This window comes from Emydura macquarii, unplaced genomic scaffold (assembly GCF_026122565.2).
Source record: "Emydura macquarii macquarii isolate MOO-44397 ecotype Brisbane River unplaced genomic scaffold, CSIRO-AGI_Emac_v2 contig_75, whole genome shotgun sequence".
Lineage (NCBI taxonomy): Eukaryota > Metazoa > Chordata > Testudines > Chelidae > Emydura > Emydura macquarii.
Window position 1 is genome coordinate 9251220 of NW_027130212.1, and position 10464 is coordinate 9261683.

At 41.1% G+C, this 10464-nt stretch overlaps 1 protein-coding gene across 1 annotated transcript in view; it reads right to left on the reverse strand.

The window, feature by feature from the left end:
* Positions 1-3729, reverse strand: part of ROBO1 (roundabout guidance receptor 1) — a 935708-nt gene extending 931979 nt beyond the window's left edge. The window contains exon 1 of the mRNA XM_067543346.1: positions 3524-3729. The gene's annotated coding sequence lies outside the window, so the exon portion shown is untranslated. The remainder of the gene's footprint in view (positions 1-3523) is intronic.
* Between the last annotated feature and the right edge of the window lie 6735 nt (positions 3730-10464).

The window sequence follows — 10464 nt, forward strand, 5'->3', positions numbered from 1 at the left end:
TTTGTGAATTGCAGCTTGGTCTTGTTTTTGAGAGACTTTTGGCTGATGAAGTTTCACTCACTCAAAAGACTTCAGTTGGCAGTGCTTTCTCAGCATTATTCTCTCCCTCCCCTACCTCATTTCCAAACACTAGGCCTAATTCTCTACCAGTTTTATGCTAATGAAACTCCACTGACTACAACAGCATTACATCAATGTAAAATTTATGTAACACAGGAAAAAGTATTGCTAGTAAGCCAGCCTTAATTCCTCCATTTACAACAGAAAAAAATCTTTATTTTCTTTCACTTACAAACTGGTTCCAGCAAATTCTTATACTTCTCTTGGTGCAGAAGATTGCTTTGGCTGTAAGAAACCTTTTGTAATGTGGTGAATTTTGCCTGGATATGACAGCAGGATAGGGAGCAGAAGACCAGCCCCTTCCATCTATAGAAAGTTAGTACATTGTGTGCACTTACTACATAATACAAAGGTTTATTTAAAAAAAAATCTTCCCACCCCCAAACCATTCTTTCACTGCTTAGAATAACCAATGGTTGTGTTAATTTCATTTTTGTTTAAAGTACCACTTACAAATTAAATTCAGATTATATTTGTAAATGAAAGGTGACTTGGATAAAAAAATAAAATTAGAAAATTATTTTAAATCCACTATTATTGCACCTTTAGCCCTGAAAGACCCCAATGGTCTTAAAGAAACAATGTCAACTTAAAAATATACTGTGATGTATTAGAATATATTATATATACTGCAATATATTAAGATATATTAAGCTTAAACTATTAAAAATACAATTTAATTGTTCTTGTATGCTTACTTTTTGCATTTCTTCAATTTAGACAATGAAAATCTTCAATCTGTTTAAATTTTTTTTAAAAATTGTCAGTTTCACATTTAGGTTTCAAGTTCTGTAATGTTTGGGTGTGAGTCCTGCAGAAGAATACTTAAAACAACTCTACCACATGTATTAAATCCTAGAAACCTCTCTCAAGTCATACGTTTTGTAAAAGCTTGTTTTCACAAAATCTAAATGTGGGACCATTGTGACTAAATAATATTGGGCTCAATTGGAAAATTCCCATTTACTTCAAGAGTATCTGGATTAAATGGGGATGCATTCAAACATCTTTGTTGTGAAAAATGTAGCTGTTTAATAACAAACAAAATGGTAAACAAATTTTAGGAGAAGAACTGAACAATCATAGACAACCGGCCTACACAGTGTCTAATTACTCAAATTTGACATGAGCCAGAATATGAAGATTACCCCCCCCAAAAACAAACAACCCCAAACTACAGAACTTCTCAGGATAACAAATGATCATGATCTGTGTTGTGTATGTGTGTTAACCAAAAGGTGGAACCTCATCAGATTGCACCATTGTCATGCTGTGGTTAAAGCACCATACACCATCAAATGGGAATACCATTCACTGAATAGGCACCATCACCATATAGCACCCAGGTGTTCCTGGGAAACCTCCATTCCATGTGCTAACAAGGCCAGACCAAAATCAGGGCAATTCAATTATGAGGCCCTAATAATTACTATTAAGCTTTAATTGGCTTTCAAGTATTACAGAGAAGCTGCCTCAGCAACTACACTCCCCACCCGGTGGTAAAACCCCTGTGGCGGTGACAGCGCTGCAAGGGCGCTCAGGTCTAGTCTCCTTTCCCCTGCCCCTGAGTCAGCTTTGGGTGGGACCTTTGCTCCCTCGCACTCTAAATAGTGGATTTATCGCACCTGTTCACGCAGCAAGACGCCCCTGAGTGCCTTTTCCCTGCCGCTTTGGCGGTGGCCTGGCGTTTGTCTGCTGAGGCAAAGGGCGTTGCTGAGCCTTCCTTGAGTAACCGTGTCCTCTCTCGAGGGGAGCCGTCCCCGCGTTACCGGGTGCCCAGCCCGAGGCACACACTTTCCCCTCACGCTGTTGCTGCCCCCGAGGGAGACGCATGGAAGCGAACAGGACAGACTTGCAGGAGACCACTTTAGCGCGGGGAGCGCTGCGAGGGGCAGCTGCTCGCTGGCTGTGCAGACGGTGCCTGCCTGCCGTGTGCTGCGGAACGAGCCCCGCAGAGCAAGGGTGGGTGGGGGCTGCCGCTCTCCTCCTGAAGCTGTTTTATGGCAGTTACTTTTATCTGCCTAAAGAAGCGGGTCTGGCGGGGGGAGGGGAGAGGAGGCACAAAACGCGGCTGCCCCAGTCCCTCTGCAGGCAGCATCTCTGGCTCCTCACGCCCCTCACTACCCCTGGTCCCCGGCCGAGCAGCTGCCCCGAGCGCGCGCCCAGGACCGGGATCTTTGCAGAGGAGCCGCGAGCGCTCGAACGAAATGAACCGCCCCGCGCGGGGAGAGGGGAGCCGGCCGGGTTTTGCGGCACTGCAGCAGCAGGAGCAGCTGAGCTCGCTCCCTCCCTCCCTCCGCGCGGCCGGCCCTCGGGGGGTCTCGCTCCATTGTGTGTGAGGCGGTGTGGCGGCAGCCGCGCGCACTGCAGACCCGAGAGGCGCACGGCTCTGCGGCCCCGCGACCCGCCGCCGCCTCATCCTCCTCAGAGAGGGGGACGCTTGCCCTGACAGCAGCGCAGAGCCCTTCATCAATCATTCAAACGCTGCCCGGCTCCCCGCCGAGCAATGCGCTGCCCGGCTAAACGCTACCAAGCGTTTTACTCCCAGCCAGCACAAGGGGAATTAGGAAGGCGGGGTGGAGGCAGGGAGAGTCTCTCCTTTTATCCCACTGTGGCCGCGCAGAGGGTTAAAGGATGTTCATTTTGCCCATCACAAAGCGGCGGGCTGTGCAGGGGCTGGGGGGAGAAGGAAGGCAGAGTTTCGAGCCCCCACGCTCGTTCTCCTCGAACGAGACGTCCAAAGGAGGAGGCAAGAAATCACTGGAAACAAACTAGATCTCATTTCTTGCTCACATACACACAAATCAAACTGTCCGAATAGGGAAGGTGGAAGGTACAAGGAACCCCCCCCCACCACCACCACCACCACCACGTTGCTCAAAGTTGGAGAGCTCTATTGCACGAGTGGCCAGCCTTGTTTTGCTAATCCCACTTGTTTACGCAGCCGTCCTCTGCAAAGTTACTCCGCAAACCCAAAGCCTGGAACTCAAGCAGCAATAGAAGGCGAAGCTGAAATGCGCCGTGAAATCGCTCTAAAAAGATTTTTTAACCCAGGCGCTCAGACCCATCCAAGGATGAAGAATGCACAGCTTTAAAACTTCTTTGTTAATATAAAAACAGTGGCAATAACGTAGGATCCCGTCCCACAGTAACCTGACAACTTTAGAGACAATAAAACAAATCTTCAGTACCTGCAAAGAAACTTGTTGGATTGCTCCTTGCACTATTTCTGCATTTTGCATCAGGGTTTCCCTCTTTGATATTCCCGATTTCTTTTAGAAACTGTTGACTTGCTTTAAACCCATTCCTGAATGCAGCATAACTACAAAACGATTGCATCCCTCTTGTACTTCTAGACGAGTTTTTTAATATCATCCGCCTCTTTGTTATTTGGGGGACTTACCTGTGAGATAAGGTTTTCAGAAAACTAGCAGTTCCATTATTCAGTCCTTGCAACTTTCCTTGCATAGAAAGACTTTTTTTTTTTTTTTTTTTTTTTTTTTTTTGAGTTTAAGAAGACAAGATGCTAAAGAGACTTTTAAATATAAAGGGGGATGAAACCGGATTTTTCTTCCCAATATCAGGACCGCGGAAAATCAAATCCTTCTTCAGAAGAGAATTCTTTCAGACCCGTTATCTGTATTACTATTAATGCACAGAGCAGAAGGCATTGCATACAAATAGACCCAAGTATGAGCTTCTATTGGTGGCTGTGGAAGGCCCCTGGGTCCTACTGCTCCGTCTCCCAGAAACTACAAAGCAGCAATATGCAAGCAGATTTGGAGAAGGAATGATTTGGAGGGGAAGGGAAAGGGGGAGGGGGCAAAGGGAATCTTGTTTAATTGATTCGTTACCTCTGGTATTGTAATACATGTTGCAATGGTTAACCGAGAAAAAGCCACATTAAATGGATGTCATGCAATCTCCCCTTTCATATCTGCTTTTTCAATGATACTGTGCAGGATGGGTATGGGAAATCTGCTTGATTTCAAAAGAAAATTTGCAGAGAAGTATTCACACAAGTAGGCTGGAAAATATTTCCCTTCCCTGTGCAAAATATCCATCAATCATATGTTCTGTAATAGTTAAAATAATTTACTAGAATTAGTCAATTTTTCATTAAGTTCTACTTATGCCTTTCTTGTCCAATGCTTTTAAAAGGTGCATCAGTTTCCCTGTGCAAGAGGAAAAAACTATATTTTCTCCAAAGGAATATAACTTAATTTAACTTTGAAAGTGCTAATTAGGAATAGATTTAGTACATATAAAGGATATCAAGAATTAAGAAATAATGTTCATTTGCTCTTATGATATAATACAATGTTTATACGTTGATTCATTTTTAATTAAGTACATATTTTTTCTTATCACATCTAAGAAATGACTACACTGAGGAAATATATCCTAGTTGAAAACCAAACCAATCAACACATCTAGATAGAACTTGCTGGATTTGATTTCTAAAAGCTAAAAAGAGTTTAAGTATTAATACAATAGTAACATAGGCCAACATAATCTAAAAGTGAAAGTATCATTTTAACAGTAAAAGGATTTTAACATTGTCATGATAAATTAAACATTTATTATTAATTACTATGCTACCTTTCCAACAGATTCAGTGTAGACTGGCACATTAGTCATGCAAATTACAAATCAAGGAGATTTAAAATTGTGTGTATATGGCAACCAGCTTTTTCCAACATATATGTTTGATTTTTAAAGAAAAGTTGTCTACAAAATATTTTTAATAAAGGTATGCTTTCTTTAAGATTAAAAGAAACCAGTTAATTACTGTCTTAAGGGACTGAATATTTAAGGGCCTAAATACTTTATAAATTATTCCTTGGCCCACCATTGAACAAGAAATGGAACTCTCTGGCCATGAGTACACTCTTCACAAGATCTTATTTAGGATACTTATTGATATGACAAAGCACGTAACAATATATGTTTCTTGTATTTCATTGTGAACAATCATTGTAAATGTGAGTTTAATTACAAATTATGTCTGAGGTTTACAGTTGAATGCTGCTGGAAAAAGATGCATAGAATAAGGTCAACAGCAATCAGCCCATACTTTCAACAGACATGTAAACAAAACAAATGAAAACAAAACAAAGGAAAATACGAATAAATTGATCTTTATGCAGCTTGTACTTTGAGAATCAACAGTATTTGAAACATATTATTTGAATTATCTTTGGTATATAATTTGGGAGGGGGGAATCAGTACTTTTTGCATTGGTAACCCTTGACAACAGAAGTGTTACTTCAAAGCCAGGTCTCATTGCTGAATTTCAAACCTAACTTAGTGTGCATCTTTGTGAGAAACAGAGTGTAACTGTTTGTTTGTTTTGTTTTGTTTTGTTTTTGTTTTTATTGCTCAGTTTGCAAATATAACAGCTCACTTTTTTTTTTTTTTTAAATCTCTGATTAACAGTGAAATGGGTTAATGCAGTTCTTATCACAGTGTATGAAGGTATTGCAGTCATTGTGGCAGTATTTTCATTGTCACTGTTCTAAAATTGCATCTGATAAAATGCAGTTAGTTATATGTTGTGTCAAAACTATTTTTGATCCTTCTCTAATCACAGTCATCTTTATAGCAACACATTTAAAGTCAGCCAAAAGACTTACCTTACAGAAACATTGTTCTGTTGGGGACAGCAAGTCATATAATCTGTTATGTACCATAGCATTAGAAAGTAGTCTATGGAGGAAAAAAAAGAAGATGCCTGTTTCTAATTTATACTGCATCCATTTTTTTTTAAACTGTACACAAATGGTTACTATGGGCCAAACTCTGACCACATTTACATGCAGCCCTACTGAAACACTGCAGTTGCGCAAAGGACAGAAATTTAGTAATTTGGGTTCTATTCTGCTCTCAATTATATTGATTTTACACTAGTGTAACTCCAGTAACTTCAGTGAAGATACTCCTAATTTATATCACTCATTAATTTTCTGATAATGAGTAATCACACTAATTATTAAAATACTGTCTCATTAAAATATTCTTCTTTGAAAATAAAATAATATAATCTCCTTTTGGATCATGCACAAAACTTTACACTTTGGACGTTTCCCTACACATGTAATACTTAGTGTCTGACCTAAGCCCAACAAAATCAATGGAAAACATTTTACCAACTGTGGATCAAGTGCTTATAGGGTGTACATATATAAGGAGAACATTGAGGAGTGAAGTTCTGGAACAGCCTTCCAAGGGGAGCAGTAGAGGCAAAAGACCTAGCTGGCTTCAAAACTGAGCTTGATAAATTTATGGAGGGGATGGTAGGATGATAAGGTCAGAAGGTACCAATACGATCATCTGGTCTGACCTCCTGCACAATGCAGGTCACAGAACCTCACCCACCCACTCCTATAATAAACCTCTAACCTATGACTGAGTTATTAAAGTCCTCAAATCATGGTTTAAAGATTTTAAGATACTGAGAATCCATCAGCGAGTTGTGCCCTTTGCTACAGCGGAAGGCGAAAACCCCCCAGAGCCTTTGCCAATCTGCCCTGGGGAAAAATTCCTTCCCAACCCCAAATTTGGCAATCAGTTAAACCCTGAGTATGTGGGCAAGACTCACCAGCCAGACACCCAAGAAAGAATTCTCTGTAATAACTCAGAACCCACCCTATCTAACATCCCTTCACAGGCCATTGGCATACCTACCACCAGTAGTCAAAGATCAGTCAATTGCCGAACTAGGCTGTCCCATCCTACCATCCCCTCCATAAATTTATCAAGCTCAGTTTTGAAGCCAGCTAGGTTTTTTGCCTCTACTGCTCCCCTTGGAAGGCTGTTCCAGAACTTCACTCCTCTGATGATTAGAAACCTCCATCTAATTTCAAATCTAAACTTTCTGATGGCCAGTTTATATCCATTAGTTCTTGTGTCCACATTGGGGCTGAACTTAAATAATTTCTCTCCCTCCATAGTATTTATCCTACTGATGTATTTACAGAGAGCAATCATATCTCCCCTCAACCTTCTTTTGGCTAGGCCAAACAAGCCAAGCTCTTTGAGTCTCCTCTCATAAGACAGGTTTTCCATTCCACGTATCATCCTAGCAGCAATTCTCTGCACTTGTTCCAGTTTTAATTCATCTTTTTTAAACATGGATTCCAGAATTGCACACTGTATTCCAGACGAGGTCCCACCAGTGCCTTGTATAACTGCGCTAACACCTCCCTATCTCTACTGGAAATATCTCGACTGATGTATCCAAGGACCTCATTCGCTTTTTTCACGGACACATCACTTTGGTGGCTCATAGTTATCCTGTACCAATACCAATACACTCAGGTCCTTCTTCTCCTCTGTCACTTCCAACTGATGTGTCCCCACATTATAGCAGAAATTCTTGTTATTAGTCCCTAAATGCATGACCTTGCACTTTCTACTATTACATTTCATCCTATTTCTATTATTCCAGTTTACAAGGTAATCCAGATCTTCCTGTATGATATCCCGATCCTTCTCTGTATTGGCAATACCTCCCAACTTTGTGTCATCTGCAAACTTTGTTAGCACATTCCCACTTTTTGTGCCAAGGTTAGTAATCAAAAGGTTAAATAAAATTCATCCCAAGATCCATCCCTGAGAAACTCCACTAGTAACCTCTCTAAATATTATGCTTATGTAACTTATATTGTTTATCAATGACATGGATGAACAAAAGATTCAGTAGAATAAAGATTGGTATTGGGCATCTGAGAAAAGATGGGGTGAGGTCAGGTGATCTTCTTTAGGATCTCTCTGATGCGAAGTGTAACTGAAAAAAAATGAAGACAGATATGTTAGACCAACTGATGGCTGTAGTGATGGTGTAGACAGAAGTGCTTAGTTTGTTTATTTGTTTGTTTATTGAGAATTTTGCTTTCTCTGATGAGAGGAAACTTCATGAATCTGACAGTGTTACACTCTGTACTTCCTGAGTCCCAGAGCACTTACGCACCTGCATAACTTTAAGTGAATGGATTTCACTGGTACTATTTGTGAGGTGATAAGTTATACCTGAGCTAGAGCCTGATTAAGCCATGTGTGGTGATAAATCATACCTGTGCTAAGCTCCCGCCAATCCACAAGCCAGGAGTTGGTCTGGTGACTTTCAGGGCAGGCCTCACAGGCACTCAGTCTGCACAACATCACTTCATGCCTTGGAACTCTTCCCTACCTGATAATGGGGACAGACTCCACAGGCCTTTGTCTGCTCCAGCCTTCTTCCCAGTCCAGCCCTCAGCCTTTCTCTTGCTGTGTTCTGAACCCATGCCTAACTCTCACTGACCACTAGTTCTGACCCTCCATATCTCGGTTTCTGACAGTACTCACACATTTAAATTTATGCACATGCTTTGCTGTACCATGGCCTGCATTTCCTCTCAATTCTCCTATGGCAAAAGTGGGATTTGTTCTCCTGCAACAAAGTGTTACAAAAAGTTTGGCCCACAAACGTCCCCTTGAGATCCACCAGAGGTGAGCAGCATCCTCACTGAGGCCCCATGCCTGCATACTCTCATCACTTTTCATGCTTGGCTGGCTATGTTCTTTTAGGTTGTTTGAAGGAAGAATTCAGCAGAATATTGTTGGCCCGCCCAGAACTTCCTACTTCCACACAAGCCAAATCAGGGATTCCACAGGTGCAGACTCTCCTTTGTTCTTGGGAGTAATGGTCCCATCAACTGTTTAAACTGAATACAGTATCATTAAAACCTATTGACAAATAGATATATTAAGCTATTGTATTCTTTAAAGGGAGCGATAGAAGAACATCTCTACAACTGTATCTTGCTGGTTGAATAAACCAGAAGAACTGTTGTAAAGTATGAAACTGAATCCTGGAGCTTTGCCAGTATGATTTGTTGGACTTGTTCCTAGGTTTGTGTTCTTAGATTTTCCCACAAGCCAGTTCAACTAGCAATGAGTTGACAGAAATGGCAAAGGAAAAGAAATGGGGAAGGAAAAGGAAAATTAGGAAAAAACCGTGAAGGGAACTGGTACAAAGTAATGCTACATACAGACAAAATTTACAGTCTGACAACACCACATCAAACAGAAAAGAAAAAAATAGAAAAAATAATTTACGCTCTTACAGTATACATACAAATTTAAGGTAAAATTCCCTAATGAGTTTATGCAGCTCCTGAACTGGAAGGAGCTGAATAAACCATCTTTGTGGTAGGCAAAATATGAAGAATGAGAGGAATTAAAAGGTAACAGCTAAAACAGGTGTTCATTCTGCACAGCCTTGCACCTGGTGTAATCATTTATACTAGTGCAAACTGGGTGTAATACACTACCATTCTGATTTACAAGCACTATCAATTGGCATGAATAACTTCAGAATACAGCATCATGGTGATCTACTCTTTCACCACTTTTATCTAATGTGTATATGAGACCATTAGAAATAGAGTAAGTCAAAAGTTGGAAAAAAAGTTCTGTTTGGGAACAAAAATTAGATATTTTGAAATTTCTCATGGAAGAGACATCTAAGAAAATCACTTCAGAATAATTGAAACATTTTGTTGAGAAATTTTCAAAATTAAATTCCACTTAGGACATTAAACTCTGAGTTCCCAGCTCAGCTATGGCTCCCAGATCTCTGGCAAAGAGCCTGAAAGACTTGGGAGTTCCAGCAGAGGGCTTCAAGGGCTCGCAGGCTCCTATCTCCTTGGTAGAAAGCCTAGAAGCTCACAGCCCCCAGGATGTCCATGCCCCTAGTTCTATAACAGGGAACCTGGAAGTCCTGGGCTCCCTGACCCCAGATCAATCTGCATGAATCTCTGTCCAGCAGCCAAGGACCCAGAAAGCCATGGCTTCCCAATTCTGTGGCAGTCCTCCAGGTGGTGCCAGGCTGAGAAGCCTGGCAGGAGACTTTTCATTCCTGTGAAATGTTTCCGTTCCAATGAACTGGCCATTTCCAATTTAAAATTGGTGTTCTTTCAGAAAATTTCTGACCAGCTTTAATTAGGAAAGTTAGTGAAGAGTATGGGATGAAGTCTATTAAATATGTTGATAACACCCAGTTTTATAAGTTCGTCTCAGCTGGTCCACAGAGTACAGTCAAATGACTTTCCCAGTGTCTGGGTGCAATTGGCATATAGATGAGAATGAGCTGACTGAGTTGGCTGAGAAGACTGAGATAATGGCAGCAGGTTGAGGGAAGCTGTCAGAGAAGTTATAGCGGCTCTCTGACTGAAGGTGTATGACTGACATTTGTGACACAGTTCACAACTTAGGGAGGGAAATGTGTATACTCATAGCTGCTTGTGAATGATTAAATAGCAGCGGTAATAAAGACTACTTTTTCTATCTGTACCTGTTCA